A 23,424-nucleotide genomic window follows, 5' to 3' on the forward strand; every position below is an offset into this window, starting at 1 on the left:
CCTATCAATCGCTGTATGATTGACAATCCACAAACGCGTATCGCATTAGCATAGTAGGTTCAAATTTCGTTTTTTTTTTTTATTTTTAACTATTGAGAGGCTAAACACTTGACAGTATACATAATTGATAAACATTAATATGTGATAAATAATACTAGTCACAGAAATGGAATTATACAAGAAAACAAGAAATTCTTTCTGAATAAATCAATAATAACGAAAATATGTTCCAATACATCTATCTTAAGTTATGCATAGAAAACATATTTTCTTTACGAAAGATTCGATTCTGTGTTTTTCCACAATCAAATGCAATTCTCTAATTCTAATGGTAGTATGATTTGCTTATTACGTCAAAAGCCACACGCAGTTTTTATAACGACAAAAGAAATGCGTGCGTGCCGCGGCCAGATTTTATTTTAAATTTTGTCGTAAATTACGCTATCGACGCCCCGAGCATCTGTTACACAACGTTCACATCTCTAGGCGCGGCAGCCTTCGGCAGCAGGCTGCGCCGGCCAGTCCGCCGCTATCGGTGCTCCCGCGCACTGGCGCGCGTCCGCCATCTTTGATTTGCATATTTCTTATCGACGTTGTGCTCATCCGGTTGTGTATCGATAGATTTGTGTATATGTAAACTGTCGTCCCTTTATTTCAGATGATAAAGGGATTGATGTGTGTGCATTTTTGGATGGATTTGTTATCGTTTTTGCTTTACGCGGTAAGTGTAAGGTCATTAATAGTAGTGATTCTAATTGGATGAATCGTGTTTAATTTGTCAATTGTTTACCGATTAGTTTTGCTTCGTTGGCGCTGTGAACATATGTTTTAATTGTTAGCACGCCTCGCTTGTCATACGTGAGTAAAATAATTCTTTTGTAATGCGTAACTCGGTAACAGTTTTGTAGAAATGTGTCGACGTCTTATCAAATACACTGAAACGGTGTTAAAGTAACGTTATATGGCTAAAGTCCAGCGCGTTGAGTGAGGCTACGTTAAAACTTAACGCGTTGACGCGCGTAACTTAAAAAACGTTTTGAATTAAACGCTACGTTAACGCGCGTACACGCGATATTTCCACGTCAAGTGTTCTTTTATACGGCTGTTTTTTATTACCTGAGTAAGGTTTTGATTTTCTATTAGATAAGTACCTATATTACGCACAAAACTTCACATTGGAAAATATAAGGAAATAAATTGTTAGCTATTTCTGTAATATCAATGGATTGTACATTTCAATGTTACTTTGACGATATAGATTATTCTTTAGTTATCATTTCGCGTACGTATTGTAGGTACAGTCTCTACCTGATAAATACCTAATGATTAAGTGTAATTAGTGTTATGACACAATAGTAAAAAGAATTGCACAAAATAAGTCGTTTATTCATGATTAACACTTGATCCCTTAATCAAACTTCGTATATTTAATGAAATAGAAAAACAAAGAGAATTGTAAATACTCACACACCACAGTATAAGGAACCGCACACACGCTCTGTTAGAAGAAACACTACACCGTCAAACTGTCAGTTAGATCAGAAATTTCAGTCACTGTTTCTTAGCAATGTTATGTTTCTTGACTAAGACAAGGACAAACACACTAAACTAGTTTTAGTCATATAAATGACGCATTTAGAAATCATTTTTATAAACTTATTAGAATAATTAGATAGTGTTATACCCAGTCAATAGTTTGTTTTTAAATCCATGGAATATAAGCTAAAAATCACGTAAAACAGAAGTATTTATATTGCAAACATAAAGTGATAACATTGGATAAATCGTAAAGGAAATAATACTATATTGATTTATTAAATCGCCTGAGACATGACATTAAACGATTTTAAATTAACAATTATAACATATTAATATTATTTTCCTCATAGAGCAGCAAACTTTATTTATGTTTACGCATATTATAATTTAAGGATTTCTAAGCGATCAATATAGTGTACCTATCTACCTACAGGGATTTTAAAAAGAATACCAAAAAAGGTGCATTATCGACATATAGGAAAAAAGGTGACTAATTTTACTTTAAGGTAATTAGAAATACCCATAATTGTGCCATATTCGAAGAAATAAAATAAAATTTCATCAAACGATACTAGAATTTTATTGAAAATTCCTTTGCCTATTCCGTCCCATGATGTCATAATTCATGATCTTGAAAAGTATTGTATTTTTGGCATCGGCTTTTGTATTTTCGTTACAGCACTCGGTAAATTTTACGCAACGAAGTAAAAAGAGAATCAGGAAGTGACAAAATATAGTGTTTAATTTTGAGTGACATACGACTACGCTATACGAAGCCGAAACTAACTAATATCTCTTTATTAAGACGATCATGATGTAGGTCGACAGTTTTAAGTGAATGTGAGTGACAGTTATCGGAGGGCGCTGCTGAATGTTCAGTGTTACAATTATGTAAAACCCAGTTCCTTATGAAGATTATATCATTCAACCCAAAAAACAGACAGGAAATATTTATCCAATTTCTCAAAACCAAACTCAAATGACCTATAGCCCTAATAAAAGAATTACAAGTAAAAAACCTTAGTTTTATGTGACTTATTAGATATTTAAAAAGTATCCCTTATAATTATTTTTAACTAGGTTTTTATAGCTTTTGGTATTGATTAATACTGTTAGAACTCGTATCAAAAAAATAAAACAAGTATAAGAATATTACACGCGAGAATAGGGGTAGGCTAACCAGTTTATTTTATATCTATTGTGACATTTCGCAAAATGGCGGTCGTCAGTTCCGATTTTGGCCACGTTCATTAAGTGATGTTCACTATCGAGCATTTGATATTTCACTCGATACGTATACCTGGTTTTTTTATATTTTTTTATATTGTTATTTTTTATACTTATTATCAACATTGGTAGTTTTATAAACAAAATAGGTATATAAATTTTAACAACTCTGTTAATGTTATGCGATTTTATTTGAACTCGAATGCTTCAAAGTTTCTAGAAACATAATACAGTCTGTTTGTACAAGTGTGGATTTTCAGGTCCATGTAAATTGATTTCATCACACCAGTTCTATATCGCTTAATGTAAAAAATGCTAAATACAGTAAAATAGCAATATAAACGGTTTGTTTCAAACATGTTTATACCCAATTAAATGTGGGCCCTGGGAACTAACCAAAATAATAAATTTTGAAATACGGAGCCGCATAGAAAATATTGAAGTAGCGACATTTGGTGTTTATTTGGTTTTCCAAAAAGACTGCTCTAATAAAGTAAGCTTTGGCAGAGGTAAAATTAAAAAAGTGTTAACTTACAAACGTAAATACTTACATAACATGACAGGTTTGCAATGTATCACGTGCCGCGCCATTTTCCTCACCGACAAAATTTTTCCCCCATTCCCCATTGGCTGAATCCGCATGTCACATCATCGGGAGCCAATGACAGTGAATTTCCGAAGTAGCCCAGGGTTTGACCCGAAGGTGTGTGTGAAGGTGACCTTACACTCCTTATTTGGAATGCCCTAGCGTCAGGCCCTAACTCTGAAACAACTCATTTATCCATGTACTTCAAACAAATATCCATATATTTCAAAGTGTCGCTTGTATTGATCTATTTGGTTTTATATTAGTAGGATTATGCCGTGGGTATATCAAATACAGGAATTGAATGCAATCGTCTTACATCACGCGTTTGCATCACAACAGATCCCATCTAATGTAACAGCACGTAACTTAATACAAGCGAGATTATAAATTCTCCTGATACTGCATAATAACGAATCTATAGTACTCAGCAGTAAATATCGAGCTGAAGACAGATAATAAATTAGCTGCAGAACGCCACAATATAATATAATATAATAATAAAATACGGAATTTATAATTAACGAATTGAATAACCAGGGTGGCACTGCATTGCAAAAAAAATGGTTTACAAGATAGCCAGAAACCCAATTACCAGTCACACATTAAGAGATTAATCCTTACTGCTGTCCTTCACCGGTATGATTTTTGTGACATAACTGGTGTGTGGGAGTTGTAACTTAACATCAGATGATCCACCTGTTCCTTAGACAGTACGTAAAACATACACACACTCACGCCTTTTAGCTCCGAAGCGGTCGGCAGAGGCGCAACTGGACAAACACTTTCCGTCGTGTGTATTCCATCCCTTATATGACAAGGGGCGAGCGCATCGCCATATCGGCCACAAATTCCAGACTCCATGCTAAGACGGACTAGAAAAACCCAATATCACCCGACCTGGGGATGGAACTCGAGACCTCAGTACTGCAGCCCTTTAGTACAACTACGCCACCAAAGCAGTCAAGACATCCTTATACAAATAAAGCACCTGCCGTATATGAATAACGATGTAATTACAATGCTAACCTAACCTAACCTTTATTCTAATATAGAAATTCTCAAATGTTTGAATGTCTATAGGCTTATCTTATCAAAATACCTGAGTAATCTATCTTATCGATATCATTCACATTTAGTGTGTTTATGTATCCGTGATCATTTCTTTATTGTTGTATCTGTCATTATCTTGTTCTGAGAATTTAGATATATCCGCCTGCATTAATGTTTTCTTTTATTGCAATAATTTTGGTCTGTTGGAAGTAAATTGCAGTGTTATGTGGAAATGAATCCGGTTTTGAAGTGTCTACTTCCTCGATGGTAAACTTTGATTGGATACACAATCGCGAAGATACCGGCATATAACTGTTTCATATCAAGTAATATCTTGAACAGCTCTACTTGAAAGTATAATGTATTTTTCGTTTATTAATTTGCGATATTAGCAATGCGGAATTTTCAATTGCTAAACCGCTAAAAGATATGACAAGAACTCAGAGCAACATTATTTTCCCACGAACGTCAAACACTGCATCTTTTTTATAATGACTTTGGAAATGGACTTCTCTACCACATCTCATCACAAACATTCTTATTTATTCCAATTTTATCATATCGTAATCTTATGTAGATCGAAATTTACTTTACTGTGATTGGAATCTAGAATACCATGACCTCAGGGAAATGTTTATGCTGTCAAAGACACGTAACGTTACAAGTTTTCCGCGAACATTTGTTAAATGTCTTTATTGCGTGTGCGCAACGAGCACAAACTTATTAACATTCTTCGGAGTTGCGAAGGCCTCGTCCTTTGGCAAAACGTTCCGCCTTAGCCTCCCAAGTGCACTTTTAAAATTCATAAATAAATTTCCTTCATTGTTTTTTTAACTTCGTTTTCAATTAATTAATTTTGCACCTAATAAAGTTTGATTACAGTTGATAATCGTCATTTTTGATTAACATCTTTCGTAATTCCATTTCTGCATAATATTTTTATGTCCTCGCCAATTTACAATAAATATGCGATGACATTTCGTTAATACAAATATATGGTGTTTAAAATACATAGTTATTTCAATAAACAAATGTAGTTTTAAATAGCATTATAAAATATAACGTGTGGTGATAATGTCTAAATAAATACAGATAAGATCCAAGGTTAAATGACAACACGTGAATATTAAATATCAAACATTCTTATACCTATATCGTGTTTTTATCTTATAGCTGTTTTAATTTAAGGCCACTCTCATACATGCTAATGTTTAACAGTGGCGAAGGGTCCATATAATCCATCATCATCATCCATCTTCTCAGCCACAGGAAGTCCACTGCTGAACATAGGCCTCCCCCAAGGATCTCTACGTCGACCTGTTGGAAGCGCCTGCATCCAGCAACTTCCTGCGACCTTAGCCAGGTCGTCCGTCCACCTTGTAGGCGGGCGTCCGACATTTCGCTTGCCTGTACGTGGCCATATAATCCGATACCCTTTTATAATGTATGTAAAACCTTATTATCATTAGAACGATTTGAAGACCACATTTTTGAATATTATTAGAACCTAAAGTTGTGTTGGGTTCCCCTTCGGAATTTTATCTGTCGCCACTGATGTGGTGTCGAATAAAGTTAAGGCAGTAAAGAAATTTCTTTGGCCTAATTTTTTTGTCCAACAGTCACAAACAATCGAACTCCTAAGTAAGAAACAACTACTTTATCCTTGAAATACATAGGAATTAACTGAAACAGTGTAATTAAAAACAAGTATTGGAAAATATAACTTTTTGTCAGTATGAAGATAATTCTTACTGCCTCTCAATTCATATCCTGGTCATAAACCTAGTGGCAATTATGTACATCAGTGACGTAATAAGTGCACAAAAACAACATGTAGTACATAACATTCGCAAAAGATCAACATATTTTCAAAGACTACTGTGGCCCTTTGCGTGTGGTCTTTGGTATAAAGAAGTCAATGCGCATACTGAGATTCTACTACTTAAGCAAAGGGCGGGAATGCGAGTGTACTGTACTACGTAAAATATTCCTGCCAGGGACGTATCTAGGTAGAAAAGTTCGTTTTTTTTTTTGCTCGGTATTGTCGCTTGAGGTGTGGAGTCTCTGAGAATCGTATCTAAAAATATTTAGGCCTACACAGACCACATCTCCAAGAAGTAACAATATTGTATTATTTAAAAAAACATGTAGACTTATCAATGTCTTAAATAATTATTATTGCCTTTTTCAATCTCTACGTTATATTATATAAAATTAATGATGCAAACCACCAAAGGTAGTATAATAATTAATTAAACCTATTTATTTCGATATTGGGTCTAATGTTAAAATCTACCTAGATAGTTACGGAGATAGCTAGATACGGGGGTGAAGGTACCCAAGAAGCCAATCCAAATCCGTCCCAGTCGCCCACCTGTCGTTCTTATGGAAGAATGCAGATCGGTTTGCGATTCAACACACGAGCGTGAAACTGCAGGTTGGTTGAACTTGAACATTCTTGCGACGCGTCTCTCGATATGACCCTTTCGTAATTATCATATTCGTTTACTATCTTCTGTATTTCATGATATACGAAGCGTGTCGAAGTATTTTTATTGTTGACTAGGTGTAGACCGCGGTCTCGCCCGTCTGAAAAGCCTTTTCGCTATACAATTTCCTAAAATCCTGTAGTTACATATAGTTCCACGTGAACGAAGCCAGCACCATCTATGTAACAAAAAAACATTATTTCCTATGGGAGCGAATTATAAAGAGAGAGAGCGAATTGAAAAGATTAAAAGCTTATATGTTAATCCTGGGCTTTGTCTATCAGTGTGCCAAGTTTCATCGAAAACCGTTCAGCTGTTTCTGTTTTTACTTCTAATAAATGATATTAGTAAGAAGTAAGATTAATTTTTCATTATATTTTGTACATGATACATCAGAGTTACTAATCGTTTTGTCCAAAATTAATGCCTTATTGCGCGTTAAAAGCATTAAGTAGAAAGCACTGTCTTATTCATTAGTAAAAATAAATTACAAATTAAAGTTAAAAGTTATTAATAATAAATAAGAATGCACTTTTACAAATACAAGTTTGATTTTATTTAATGATGTCATAGACATGAAATAGTTTGCATTTTACGTCTGTTTAGGAAAATAAAATTATTGACATGCGTAATAAAATAGTTTTATAAGTTTGTTTGGAAATAATGAAACATTATTATAGTTTAAGATTAAAATAATGTCATTATGCAATTAAAAAAATCTTTGTGTCGTAAAACATACTTTAAAATTATAGTCATGCACTTTATCATGTGCAAAGATAACATAATCATGCAAAGAGGAAAAACCGCACAATTTTCTAAGATAACTACATTCTTTTACACATAATGAACTTAAGGTAATATTTCCACAATTACCTACATCCTTAATGCCTAGATCTGTGCAGATTTGCAATATGCAATCAACTTTAAATAGTTTGGTTCGCGCTACAAATTGCTTGGTTGCTGCCGCGTGATGAAATTTTTCAGGAGAAATTATTTTGTTCTTTAGCTAAAGTCACCGGCCCTATTCTGTCTGCTCGGGTATATCCATCTTTTTGCAATCCCGGGCATTCTAATCGAAAAACAGGTTTGATAGCCGTATTGTTGTAATAAATAAAATACGTTTGTACTGCAAATTTCCACGTAGTATAATTTTCTCTCCGCAACAGCTTGTCTATATGAACATTAGACATAGACGTAGCCATTTTATTACAAAGTTTTATTTGTAACACTTAAAAATCAAGAAATTACTCGCTAACTAACTTTACTGATCGGAATCAATATTTTATTATTGTACTACTTTATGCGATTCTGGGCCTATAACCTGTTGTAATAAATAAAATACGATCTGTAATAATTGCTAGATATAATGAAAGAGACAGTTACAAAAGAAGAAGTACAAGTACAAGATTTATGTCTACATTCTACTACGTATAGGTAAATGGGGGATTCTGACTCTCTTACCAGTTACTCGTACTTTAGTGTTTTGCTATTTCACGATAGATTGAGTAACCATAGTATCACCGTAAAATTTTCTATGACAAACTTGCGCATGTCAAGTCTATATAATCTTAGAACTATGGGGTAAATTCGTTGTGCATCAAAGTTCACAAAATCACAGCAAACTGTTACTTTGCGATGGTTTCTGTGCTATTTGTAACAACCTTAGAGTGCCGGACAAAACATGGCGTAGACTATCTACCCTGGAGGGAGAATTAGGTGTCAAATAGGGGAACCTCGCCCCCCTCTGTCTCTCACTACCCTGGAGGGAAAATTAGGTGTCATAGCAGAACCTCGCCACCCTCTGTCTACTGCGAAAACACGAGAGATGTTGCCGCTGTAATAATCTCATCTCATCTCATCAGACTACAACTGTCCACTGCTGAACATAGGCCTTCTCTAAAGCACGCCACGTTGCTCGGTCCTTCGCTCTCCTCATCCAGCCTCCTCCGGCGATCCTGCGAATGTCGTCGGACCAGTGGGTCAGAGGTCGTCCTACGCTACGCTTGCCGAGACGCGGTCTCCACTCTAGGACTCGTCTGCTCCAGCGGCCATTGGTCCTACGACAGATATGCCCAGCCCACTGCCACTTCAGCTGGCTTATTCTCCGAGCTATGTCTGTTACCTTGGTTCTCTCACGGATAACCTCATTTCTAGTTTTATCCGCGAGAGAGACACCTAGTATAGTTCGCTCCATCTCCCGCTGCGCGACCTTAAATTTGTTGACTAGCCCCAACGTCAGTGCTGTAATAAAAATGAAATATAATACTTTTGTAAGTCATTTGGGAATATATATCTCGTTAATATCAAATCTTACTTTATGAAATGCGACTATGTTACCGGTTTCATACGTGTGAACTAAAATGGTGAATTTTCTAATGTTTCTGTTCAACGAAAGAAAGTTGTTAGTTTCTTGACATGTCTGTCAATGCTTACGTATGTATGTTTAACTCCATCTATGGCACATAATATTACTGATTTCTATCTATTAAAAGATTATAAATTGGTGTGAAGTGTTCTAAAAACAATTACATCGGTCTTTTAATATAGTCGGCGAGTTTGACTCATAGACTTAGGATAGGTTTATGGTTTAATTCCTAGGTCAAGAAATGTAAAATAGTGCGAGATGGTCAATGAACTTAATATTGTCACGGATTTAATTATTACTAGGTTTTGCTAGCAGCTCACAAAAAACATAAGATTAAATAAAAAATATACTGTATAATTGTAATTTTACAATTTATTATATATCAATATCTACCTACATTTGTAGGTAGATCTTGTAACTTTGAGTCTCGGACGACCAACAACTTAGTTCACCCCGTGACCATGAGGGATACAAATTCTTCGAAATGTCGGCAGAAAATAACAATATAAGTAACCACGATAAAGTCCGTAAATAGTTTTATTTTATGTTTATTTATTTAGTTAATTTATATGAGATAGTAAATACAAATTCCAAGCAATAAATTAATGTTCAAATACCCCAAAAATATATTCAAATCCGTTCCATCCTCAAAGCATCACCTAATAATAAACCTTTACATGCCATTACATAAAAAAGGCGTGCCACGCCAATATAAAAGTTATTACTCGTTATTAGACACGGAGAAAGTGATTTTGTATTGATAATATTTTTTTATCGTCTGCCCATAATGAGTATGTATGTTAACAGGTTCCCAGTGATATAACTTATGTGATCATTTGAATACTGGCCGTTCTGGTTGTTCCAGAATTAACTTTTTCTATTTTTGTTCGTTTTTTAAATGCTTTTAGTACTAATTTATTTATAAATTGAATGAAAGTTTACAGCACTTGGCCCAACCAACACTTACATCTAACAATATAATCAAACTCTAAATTTAACAATATTAAGATAGCAATAACAATAAAATAAAATTCAAACAAATAACAAAATAACTAAAATTATTCTCAATACTTAACTAAGGAACATTTTAAAGCGTTTCTAAAATTAACTTAATACTCATGGCTCCATGCAGATATCGTCAACGCACGCGAATCACGACATATAGCAGCAACAAGCTGTCAATACTGTATTAACAGTAGCTTCAACTAATCACCAAGCTAATCAAGTTTCTTTCATACTACAAGTTGACATCCATACTACAGCGCCTTATTTTCAATGCATTCAAGACTAACTACGACTGTCATTTTCTTATAGTAGATACTAACTACTCCTACTTAAATTTAGTTACAACTACACCACATGTTTTGACTCCTACAAAATCATCTCCAACACCAAATGTAACCCATCATAACGTCTCATACCTCATCTTTCTTGAAGGATCTGGAATGACTGATAGCTTTGACTACCCGCCTTCTCTGATTTACGTGATATCTTATTTCTATGACCTAGCTCATTTACTGTTAGGAGAAAATAACCGACTATAATGACTTGCAGATTATATGCGATGAGCAGGCAAACTCAAAAGCGTTCTAAGCGTTTCCCTGGCTCCGTAACATTGAACTTAGTTGATTATACCATGACCTTAATACGTTATTAAAGCACGCAGATAATAATGAGGCTGTCGATGAAATGTATAGTAGACGGTAGGTTATTTTATGCGAAAGTTAATTTGGATAACTACCTGATTTAATGTTGATTTCTGTCGCTTAAGAGTATGTGTGTATTGTTGTAGTTCGGTTTGAAGATAGTCAACCAATAGCCAGTTTAATTACTTGACTTGATGATACTCAACATCTTAAATCACCCTTCGAGGCAATTCTTGTGCGCTCGGTCTCCATACTGAATGAATGCCCATGCACGGGGGATATTTGTCGCGGCCCTAAGCACACAGTTAAGTGTGTATACCTCATGGTTGCCAACCCATATTGAGGCCTATAAGGGCTCGCGAATAGTTCCTGGCCTTCTCCCCTCCTCTCATCCTAAGAGGTTTCCTTCTCCTTCCCCCATACTTCCTTCCCAGTTGTCCCCTCTCAATTTTCTTCCAGGGCCCTACAGCTAAGACGGTGTACAATGGGGCCCGACACCAAAAAAAAACATCTTAAATCAGAATAACGAGTGAAGAAGCACGCAATGTTTTATAAATCATGTTTGCATGATGTGCGTCCTACAATTGTCTTGCTTTAAATTCTTAGTCGATGCCAACCGACCTTCGTTCATAATTACCATGTTTCGTAAGATCGTCTTCAAGTGTTTAGCCACACCTAAGAAATACATTTTAATTATCTCGATGTTCATTCGGAAGACCATTCACCATTACGAAATACTATGATTAATTCTGAACGATAATATCAGTTTTCGGATGAATTGTTACGTGTTCATTGATGGATGTGAAATCGATTTGCGTTTGTGCGTGTTGGTGAATTTTATGGTGATTTTCTAGTATTATTGAGTGTATCTTCAATTCTCAAGGAATCCAATTAGACCTATCATAGTGCAATTGAACACATCAACAATTATTTTCGGTACAATTTTTTGAAAGTCATCAATGCGTATATTTTGGACTCCAATTCATTTATCATCAGGTGCAGTGGGTTATTTTGGCGTATATAAGTACTTTTTATACGAATATCCAGATAGAATGTCGACTGACGAGAGATGATTACCGCTCGCCAGTCGACACAATTATGCTGGCCTGTTGGAACCGGATATACATAGGCTGATCCCGAAACGCGACACACTTACGTGGACCACTATGGCGGGTTTTAACACCTTGTGTACAGTGGTCGCTATTGTTTTGTTTTATTGCATTACCTCCTAAGTGGTTGCTGATTATTTGCATTTGCTAATTATCTTCATACTTTTAGTAAATGTGTACTACGTGTATGTATTCATCGTTCATTACTTGTTCTCCAACAATGTAAGAATTATCGTTGTATGAAATATTTTAATTAGGTTGTAGTCTACTCCAATTATTTCAATTAAAATGCTTCGTGTTATTTATATTAATAAGCAAAATGTAGTCAGAGGCCAACAACCGTGTTACGAATGTTGAGGAATGACCTCAGCAGTGGGATCATTTTGGCGTACTTTTTTTTTATATGAGCACAGCGATTTGCCCCCACTACACCAGGGGCCTTATTCTCTATCCCGCACGTTATTTTAACAGTGCGAAACAAGCACGTAACACAACGCATCATGTTTAGGACTATAGAAATTTGGCTTACAGAATACCATTCCACGCACATGTCTCGAAGATAACATGACACGGCCGCGTTACGCGTTTACACTATCATACAGAATAAGGGCCCTGATGGTAAATAGAGTGCGGTCCAATAGAAAGTCGACATCCTGCTGGACCCCACTCCACTGACCATCAGTACAGGTGCAGTGCACTACTTTGTCGTGCAAGTAAAAAAAATGGCAAACGTGTGCATGAGCATTTGATCTTATAGGGTAGAAAGAACATATTATACAATTATTTGCTTTAACACATAAGTAATTAAAATAGTATTTTTTGTATATATTAATCGTGTAATGGTTTGTAAATTATACGAATTAAGAAAATAATTCATAAAAAACTGATTGTCTATTTTAACCTTTCTCAACATATTTTGTCCTTATAACTTTGAGACTCAGTAATATTAGAATTAAGAAGTCCACCTCATGTATTTTCCACGTATGTATCATTTCGTAGTTCTATTTCATCTTATTACTCTATAAGATAGTCTAAACCTAAGTCTTAACCTTAATCTAATGCCTTTAAAATCTTCTTATTTACATAAATTGCCAATTTCGTTTACAATTTCGCAAACTTGGACTCATCCATTCATTCTGCATTCCTTTTCATACATATTCTGCCATTTCAAAATGTCACTTATACCTTGGAATTACTGCATAATATAATTTCAATAAATATGCGCATTTTTATGTGTTTAAAATGACTATACAACGTTACTGGCCTATTGCGTAACACACAAAATATTTCTGACGAGCCTAGAATCTAGTTTTGACACGGGTTTGTAACGTGGGCCTAGTGATGGAAGTCTACTAGATCCGATTACTAATTTACTGGCATTGTAATCCTAAACCGATACTATTTTTTTTAGGGCGTGCCCATACCTACCATGGTAAGTGACCCAACTGCCTGATGGCAGGTGGATTTTGATAGACTGTCGACGAACGAGAGATGATTCCTTGCTAGTTGACACAATTATGCCGGCCTGCTTGAAACCAGATATGCATAATGCGACCCCGGAACGCGGCACACACGTGGTCCCCTATGGCGAGTTTTACACCTTGTGTACGGTGGTCGCAGATGCGTGGATAAAAAAAATTCTACCGTCAGGTATAACTTGCAAATGTGAAAGTAATTCAACCTGTCAAGTTTTCACATGTAAACCACTGAAACGATTTTGATGAAGTTTGGTACAAAATAAGTTTATAGCATAGGACATATTATTTAGAAAATTAATTTACGTACGTGCGTAGACATTATTAGATGTATATTTTGGGTTGGATATAGCTGACTAGAATTCAAAGTACCGACTCCTCCTAGGGGTTTTTATAGTAAAAATAGAATTATGGATGTTATTCCGGCCATGACTGATATTTTGTTGTTTTGAAAAACTTTGCGGACTTTTGTCCCGGGAGAGGTTTTATGGGGATGAATACCTCATATAAATACGAATATTGGGATGTTGTTAGTAAACAGCTTAAGGGATTACTATCCCTAATTATGAATTAGAAAAATATTTAAAAATAAAACTAGTCTTAGATATAAGCTACAGTTTATAATTAATTAAAAATACTTAGTAAATAATTTACACACCCTCAAGACCTTGTCACATTAAATAACACCGTATAAAATATCTCGAATTTAAATTAAATCAATAATTTAAATACATTTGTGACCTAATGAACAAAATCCTAAACTGCTCATTAAAATAAAATGCGTCATACGATAACGTATTGTAAACGCTGCTGACATAATTGCGATGAGACAATCAGAGCCAACTTACGGTTTAACAACCCTGGGCAGTTCAAAACATATTTATCGGTTGTGAAACCAAATGAGATGACTGGCTTAGAAGCCACCTGACCAAATAGAATATTATTATCTTTTAAAAGACTTCTTGACATTCACACCCTCATTGACAGTCTTTCCACGTATAAACAACCACATTTGGCGTCAGTCAGTCCTTAAGTGGTCTTAAATATTTATTCTGTAGAGGTCTAAATCGATACCAGTACAGTAACTAGGACAGTAACAGCCGTGGCCAAGCGCAGATCCCAGAGGGGCCTAGAAATAAGCAGACTAGGGCTAAGTTTCGGATCATGCTAGGCGCAGTGAGATCCCAGAAAGGCGCAGAAATTACCAAACTAGGGCCAAGTTTGGGATCATGCTGGACGCAGTTAAAGGAGCCCACACCGGGCGCACAAATGGCTTGTTACGATCCCAACCCTCGCAGCTTAAAACTTCGAAGATTCAACCGAATCGGAGTGGGTAACTAACTGAATTTGAAGATATTATTAGATGATTAAGTGGTCAGTCATCAGTGACCATTAAATTCCTTACTTTACCATTACCCGTTGCCCAATTTCTAGAGTGAATCAATAAAACTATTAAATTGGTTCTACACCCATTTGCAACTGTCTATAACTTTTTTTATGAGAAGCGGATGTCGTCAGTCACCTTCGATGCCACAGGATAAACAATGCAATAAAAAACAAACACTTGTCTAAATATATCTATAGGTACTAATGTTTTTATTGTTCAAAGTTTGGCACAGGAACTAACACATACAGGCTTTGTGCGGATCAGCGCTAAAGATTTATAAATTCTTTAGGTAATAGCTACCCGCCCTGTGGAATGGGGGCGTTTGGAGAATTCCACCACGGTATCCCCTGCCTGTCGTAAAAGGCGACTAATAGGGGCCATCGGGGGGTCGTCGGCGGGCGGCTGGGGGCCGTCCGCCCTTAGTGTACGTTGGGCACATCTCGCACATTGTGATGACCCCCGAGATGGACGGCAGCATGGAAGGTGGGCCTCATGCTGCCGTTGACGCCGAGAGCGTCCTTCGGTTACGCGGGGGCTTCTGGGCCCCCATAGGAGACGGGCCGCAACAGGCGGCACCGCGCAGGGACGACTGCGGACGAAAACTTAAACATTTCAGTCAGAGGAAGCCCACAGTCGTCCCTAATGCGCCGAAGACGGCCACCGCGGAGTTTTAGTTGGTATGCCGTGCGTGTATATAGGTTAGGGACTCGGCCCGGCGGTCACCCGAAGGTCAAGATCAAATCCGGGTGGCTCAACGCCGGGCCGTAAGGCACGGTGATCCCAACATAACCGCTCAGTCGCCCCCCCACCCCCCCCCCCCCAAGGGTGGGCGGTAGTCATAAGGCACTTTCTCCGCGAAAACAAAAAAAAGGTAATAGCTACATCCGAAATAATATTAGTTTTCTTATTTTATACTTAAGAGTTTAGAATTATAACTACTTTTCTTTTAGCCCATATTACACTGTAAAATGGAAACGGGACAACACACTTTTTAAGCAAATTTCAAAACGGCTTTATATTACTTTTTACGACTACTACCGATAACCTTCGTTGAGAATCCTGTTTCAGAAAAAAAAACACAAATTTTTGACCAGTTCTAAAAATCTGAATCTTCCGGTACTTACCACCACACAGTCAATAAAACAAGAAGGCGACTGTTCACATAATGTACAATTGCCATAAAAAAAATAACGCGACTGCAATAATTATAGAATACTTATGTAACATTACGTAGGAAATCATTGGTGAACGTATTCTTAAATATACGTGTTGAATGCAGTTCCTTGTATAAATAGTGAGGTAATATGTATTAATTGCGATCTTTAAATTGAAAGTCGTCGCTAAAGACAAAATTATACCCAGGTTACCTGAATTTGAGTACTCTTCACAATCTCATTCCACCTCGAAAGGTCGAGGCTGGGTAGTTAAAAGTTATTAATAACCAAGTTTTAAGTACATTGCTTAAATATTAGGAAGTTTAAGTGACGTTCTTACTTAACAATTTCTCCGAGGAAGTTTATTTAAAATCTAGCTTTTACTGGCGGCTCCGCCCCGGGGAAATGTTTTTCCAAGATAAAAGTCCCGCTTTGTATTTTCCGAGATATAGCCTATGGCAATCAGGAGTAACGTAGCTTCCTAACCTACCTAACAAACAAACTAACTATTTTTTCTTGTTCATAGTATTAGTATATGACCATATAACTGGTAAGTGTTGTAGTTTGTAGGGTAACATAGAGGTTACGAATACAATCAATGGTTGTAGATCTAGTTTTTAATTTTTAATAGTATTTATGTCTACCATTAAGTCCGCACTTTAAACAAAATATTTGACGTCACCAAATACGGATTTGACCTCATCATCATTTGAACAGTGACCTAGAAAATCGATTCTTTTGCAATAACTCAATGATTCATTCAATGGTCAACGCAAATTGCAATTTCGGCGCAAGTTAGGCAAAATTGTTCTTTATGTCTTCGTCATAAAGTGGTCAATTGATTTTGTCAACATTGTGGTTAAACCTTAGCCCGTTGAAGCAAAATGTTTATTATTACTGTGGAATAAGATTGAAAATTGTGTCTGATAATAATTCATTCAGAAGGAAATGTTGGAGATATGAATGAATCACAGCGTTTCGATTTTGCAAATGATCCGCAGTTTGTTTTAAATATCTTTTTGGGGTCAACACGTGGCCTTTCTATGCTTGTATATAACAAGCTATTAGTTCTTGTTCCAATGTAACAGAATAGCGTTTATTAAGAAATGAACTAAGTTTTTTAATAAATGTACCATATCTTTATAATTAATATTATCCCACTGCTGGGCATGAACCTCAGCTACAATAGAGCTTGGGTGAATGACCTTTAGTTCTGTAAAATCTACATTTCTATACTAATACATAAAGCAAAACAGTTTGTCTATCTGTTTGAACGCGTTAATCTCAGAAACTACTCATTGATTTTGATTTTATTTTTATTAATAAGAAGCTACATTATTCCTGGGTGCTATAGGCTTTTATCCCTGAAAAATATAACGCGGGACTTTTATCCCGGAAATAATATCAAAATATGGAACTAAATTCTTGTACTGACAAATATAACTTTAAATCTAAAAATCAAAGTGATGTCCTCAAAGCAGGTTTTTCATTTTCCTGGTCACCCTAAAAGTATGTTGTACTAAAAAACACCTACGGGTACTTAGAAAGTGAATGCTCACTCATATTAGTACAAAAATAAAAACACTTCAAACAAGAGTGCTTTCAGATTCAAAACGAAGAATGTAAATCACTTGAACTTTCAACTTTAAATTGGTGCACATTATTGTTGGTACTTTCTTCTTTCGATTTAATGGTTATTTAATACAAACAGACGAGACAGAGGCGATTTTATAATGGAATTTAATAAAAACAAAAACTATTTTTACTCGATATATCACAAACCAATTTTTTAGAAGTGCGATGATACATGAAAGGAATTAAATTTGATATAGATGGAGCTACAGTGTCGCTAAATTTAATCCGCTTTCAATAAGCCGATCTAGAATTCTTTAGAGAAGACGTATGTTCTGCAGTTCTATAGCTGATGTTTACCATTAAACAGACTACCTGCTTGCTTAACAAACAGCTTAATATCTAATACTAAGCTTAGACTATTTAGTAGTAGCAATACCTTGCCCTAGAACTTCCAATTATGTTCACACTAGCGGCAATATTTCAATAATTCCATGCACATATCACTCGCCATAAGTCATGCCATCTTCATTTCCAGGAGTCACCTTGCCGTGACTAACTGTCGTTTCTGCTTGCTAATCTAAACTGTAATGCCTTTAGGAGAGTAAGGAGACACAGGGTGTAGTTGATGGCATGGTTTATTCCAAACTGACGTATTACAATGGCATCCTTACAATCCACCGCTGATAGTTACCATAAGTTTCCGTATAGTAGTACACTACATAATAATAATATCAGCCCTGTATTATATACTGTCCCACTGCTGGGCATGGGCCTCCTCTACTACTGAGAGGAATTAGGCCTTAGTCCACCACGCTGGCCTAGTGCGGATTGGCAGACTTCACACACCCTCAAAATTCCTATAGAAAACTTCTCAGGTATGCAGGCTCCTCACGATGTTTTCCTTCGCCGTTAAAGCAAGGGATCATTTACAAAAAATACACACATCATTTTAGAAACGTCAGAGGTGTATGCCTTTCGACCATTCGTCTCAGCAGTCCGCTCTACATCTAGCTAAGCAATCACCACTACGCTACAAATATAAATTAAATTAAATATAAATTCGACTTAGACAGGCCGTCTGCATTTAGTTACATTCAATCTGATGCAAATATGTTGGATTTAATAGGTGAAAGGCAGTATCCTCGCGGCGGGATCGTAAAGGGCACGCGAAGAGAAGGGCGTCCGGATTTATGCCTTTATTAATTGACTTTCGCGAATTCAATTTCATTTCTACGCTGGGTGGCATTAATACATCGATCATTAATATGACTAGCTGGTAGACAGGTTGGTCTGGAAATCTTGAAGAAAGGCCTCTTCCAAAGGCTAAAGAAGAAGAAGTGGCGATGCTTACTGGTCCACTCGGGTAAATGAGTTGTTATCTCTACGACCGATCGAACAATCTTTCCTTAACCATGCCACTGGGTACTTCAATGTCTGTAATACACAGATCTTAAAATGTCTAAGCCTAGATAGATCCAAAATAGGAACACAATCGTGCCTAGTGGTTAAAATAGACAGCAATAAGCATCCAAACTCTTGGTGAGACAATACCTGACTCTGTGAGACGTGCACTGTTAAATAAAACAAATATAAAAGTAAAAGTTCGAAATGAAAGTGAATGATGCCGCCATTACTATTGAAGTAATGCGTTTTATTGGCGGTAATAACTAATAATAGTAATATAGCCACAAACACATTGACAACACTGACAATAAACTGGACAGCAATCGATGTTATAGTCGCGGTAACAATAAATCGTGAGCATGCTAACATGCGAAGACGTTTCAACTGATCAGTAATTGAGATTTTAATGCCATTTGAAAAAATATTTTTTGTGTGTAGAATCTATACAATGTTATCGATTTTCTCAAAATCTACTACTTTATATCCCAGGAAAATAGTATATAGAGGCACTTTTAGTAAAAGCTAGTTAATTCTAATTATATTTAAATTTCGGTTTTTCTGCTCAGTATCAGTCCGGAGTCTGGAATTTGTGCCCGATATGGCGATAGGCTCGCCCCCTATCACATCATGGGACGGAACATACTTGGCGAAAAGTGGGTGCCCTAGTTGCGCCTCTGCATACCCCTTCGGGGATAAAATGCGTGATGTTATGTATGTTATGTATGTATGTATATTTAAATTAGGTAATGATGTAGGACTCAAACTTTATTTACAGCCGTTTTCAATAAACGATCCTAATCTCAATCTTCAATCCGATTCCGAGAATTAACCAATCAAAATAAGTCATTTGTAAGCATGTCAAAAACTCTGTTCTGATTGGTTCATTTTTAAGAAAGATCGATAAACGATTGGAAAATTGATATGGCAGTTAGTGGTTAAGAGAAGCGTTAGAGATTAACAGAATCATCATCATCATTTCAGCCGATAATCGTCCACTGCTGGACAGAGGCCTCCCCAATTGAGCGCCATAGCGACCGGTTCTGGGCTGCCCTTGGCATCGGACTCCGGGACCCTCACCAGGTCGATTAACAGAATATTTTCGAGAAATCAATGATGTAAACCTATTATTCATTCTCGAAAACAATAGTTGCCTATTAGCAATCATTAAAGTATTAAAATGTTATCAATAATGGTGTAGGCATACGAAATAGTGGTATGTTGAATATGCGCTTTGTAATAATGGCAACAATTATCAAGCGAGCACAGTTTACGCAAAGCTAGCGAAGCATATAGCACAACTGCGATGACTACGGTAGGGTTGCCACTTGCTCGATGATAAATATGTTACATTATAATTTAGATTCATGAACTAAAAGGTCTTGTAAGTTTTATAAACACAAGATATTCATTAGATAGAAAACAACAGATTTGTTTAGGTAATAGAAAATAATTATTTTCGTAGTAAGTCAATTAATAGAATCCATCCACAGTACGCTTGAAATGAGTAACAATTATTACTTTTGAATAATGATTCCTGCAGTCTACTTTTTCACTCATTTGAACATTTTTAAGAACATACAAATTATAAACCTAATACAATCTCAACAAACTATAACAAGGAATATTAACTTTAAAAATTATACATTCCTTTATAAAATCTCGCAAAGTGACAACCCTAACAGCCGGCTGACGCGCTTTTTGTACAAAACAACATGACACTACTCACCACAATCCACACTACTGTACGCACTTATTGTGTTAACGCTTGGAATGCAGCGCGAACATGGATATTGTAACAGAAGCGAACTTATTTATTTAACACTTAGTTCTGCATCATACTGTAGAAGAAAATTGACTGCAAGTACAATGGGCTGCTTTGTCGATTACTCCAAAATAGATTGGATAGATTACATCTTAGATTATCTAAAAAAATGGGAATTTTACTTAACTAAATAACTAGAGAAATGATATACTATGGATACAATATACAAGAAGTAACGGAAACCGCAAAATATGTATGAAATTTGACACATAGTGGCCATGGCTTAGAATTTATCCCGGATGAATACACAGTAATGCTTTTATTTAGAAAAGGTCTTTCACGAGGACTAGTAAAACATAAATATATCTTAAGTCATTATAACAAAAATTGTAGCGCCTTCAAAAACCACTAAAAACCAATAAATAATTTAACATTACAGGTATACTGGTCATCAATTTTGGTGGCCGAGTTGGATTCCGATTTAATTAAAATGTGGTTAGATATTGTACCATTGAATTTTCGGATCAACACCTCAGTACGCCCCGTGACCACAAAGGCTGCAGTCTTCGGAACGTGCATAGAAATTTATAATATAAAAAACCGAGAACAAATCGGCAAAATAGTTTTACTTTAATATCTAGCATTCGCGTTAACATAAGAAATCATTATATCTGTCGGTCGAGGAGTAAGTCTCATGCGAACCACGTCAATGTTTACGCTCCCACACCCACCATTGTTTTATTATAAGCACCACTTATGTAATGTTATGCTGAGATAACCTGGTATTCGTTTGTTATACGTTAAAATATCAAGGCATTTCTGTAGTGTTTATGTATTTCATGTGTGTGATGCTTCCTTGGTCTCGTGGTAGTGTATAACCTGTTACCTGCGAGCTCCATGCTTCGATTCCGATATTTGGCAATAATTTGGGTGAGTTTTTTAAGCGGCAACGCTAACAAACACCGAAATACATGTCGTTGAATACTCTTGTATATCAATAAAACAATGATAATAACCATATAAATAGTGCTTTGCTTCTATAGCAAAACAAACACATATCACGCCTATCTCCCCGAAAGAAAAGGCAGAGGTGCAACCAGAGCACCCACTTTTCACCGTATGTGTTCCGTTGCATGATGTGCTTTATTGGGCATAAATTCTAAACTCCAGACTAATACTTATCACAGCAGCAACCTGCATTTATAATGCAATGATTCTACGAAATGACAGCAGAAAAATAACCTGCATTATGGCAGCTAAAATGCTACGAAATGACAGCTTGAAATGTTATCCGAAAATCTAAACATTATGACCATTACTGCAAATATAAATTGTCATGACAGAGCGTTCTTCACCCGTAACAGCGAACACATAAATACTCATGGCCTCATGTATTGTCTCTCCACTAACAGTTGCAATGTTACGCCCTAGTACACTAGAGATATTTAGATTTGTATCGTTGTACCCTAAGATGTTTTTATTACAAAGACGCATTGTCCGAGCTCAATACTGGCAAGACGAAACAAGGTAATTGCCCGACATTCACTTGTCAACTACCAAACACTGTAGCGGCTAGTCGGGTTACTAACTTTTTGTATTTTTATAAATAAAATGCCTAGTCGGTCGACGCTCGGGCCGTATCAATGCGAGCTGTTAGGGCAGTACAGGTACGTGACTATAGGAAATAGTGCGCTGTTTTTATGTGCAATTTTGTTAGTCTATGACGCGTCTATTTGTAAAACGTCATTGGTTGTACCCCCGTCAATAAATCAGTCTTCCCGGTTCATAATTCCTAATATAGGATCTGGAAAGTCATGGCGTTCTTAGTATTTTCTCCTGTGCCTATAAAGGGAATAAAATATTTACGCATGCGTACATCATAAATATATTTTAAATTCTACGATGGTCAAACACGATGTTATGCTAAGAAAATCTAACTGGACCGGATTGCATATCGATGGAGTTTTTTATGACGTGAATAATTCATGATCTGTGTGCAGTGAACAGAAGGTAACACGGCCTTGTGTAGAATATAATTCTTTGCATTTTTGCCTTCTTTTTGAATTATGTGGTAAAATATTTAATGACTACCGGATCGTAAGATCCGTTAGTGGTTGCTTCTGGTTAATGCATTATGACAGTCAATGTACCTTCAGAATCTGTTAGTGATTGCTTCTGACAATCAGTGTACGTTCAAAATAGGAGGTATGCGTCTTTTGATAACAGTCAATAGACGCATGGTTTATCTTCAATTGACATCAAATATTAACTCTATCGTACTTAACATAAGGTGCAATAGTCATTGCAGTACTGTGATACTTGCTTTGAAAGCTTGACGGAATTCTACTTATTAATATATCTTTTTAGTAAAATAAAATTCGAATGATGACCTACATGAATGAACAATTTAATTGTACTTCTACGGAATTGGCTAAAGATCATTAAGAATTTTATGAATATATTGTACCTTTGTTAGTAGAACTAGGACGGTAAAACCCACTTTAAACTCATTTACACCATCTTAATACAAATTTCCCCTAATTCACAGCAATTTTATTCCATTTCACATAGAAACTATAACATGCAAATAAGGAAATGATGCGCACGCGACGCTCTTTGTCTCGCTCCTCATACAATAAATTAATCGAAGACA

The 23,424-nt window shown here is 36.1% G+C and overlaps 1 protein-coding gene across 5 annotated transcripts in view; it reads left to right on the forward strand.

Annotated features, from left to right (window-relative positions):
• Positions 1-503: 503 nt before the first annotated feature.
• LOC115442575 (ephexin-1) overlaps positions 504-23,424 on the forward strand; it is a 103,052-nt gene continuing 80,131 nt past the window's right edge. For 3 of the 5 annotated variants that reach the window (XM_030167642.2, XM_030167645.2, XM_030167646.2), the window contains exon 1: positions 504-721. The gene's annotated coding sequence lies outside the window, so the exon portion shown is untranslated. Of the gene's footprint in view, positions 722-797; positions 859-23,424 lie in introns of all 5 variants that reach the window. The other 2 variants (XM_037439542.1, XM_037439543.1) reach the window with 2 other exon arrangements.

Source organism: Manduca sexta, chromosome 17 (assembly GCF_014839805.1).
Source record: "Manduca sexta isolate Smith_Timp_Sample1 chromosome 17, JHU_Msex_v1.0, whole genome shotgun sequence".
Lineage (NCBI taxonomy): Eukaryota > Metazoa > Arthropoda > Insecta > Lepidoptera > Sphingidae > Manduca > Manduca sexta.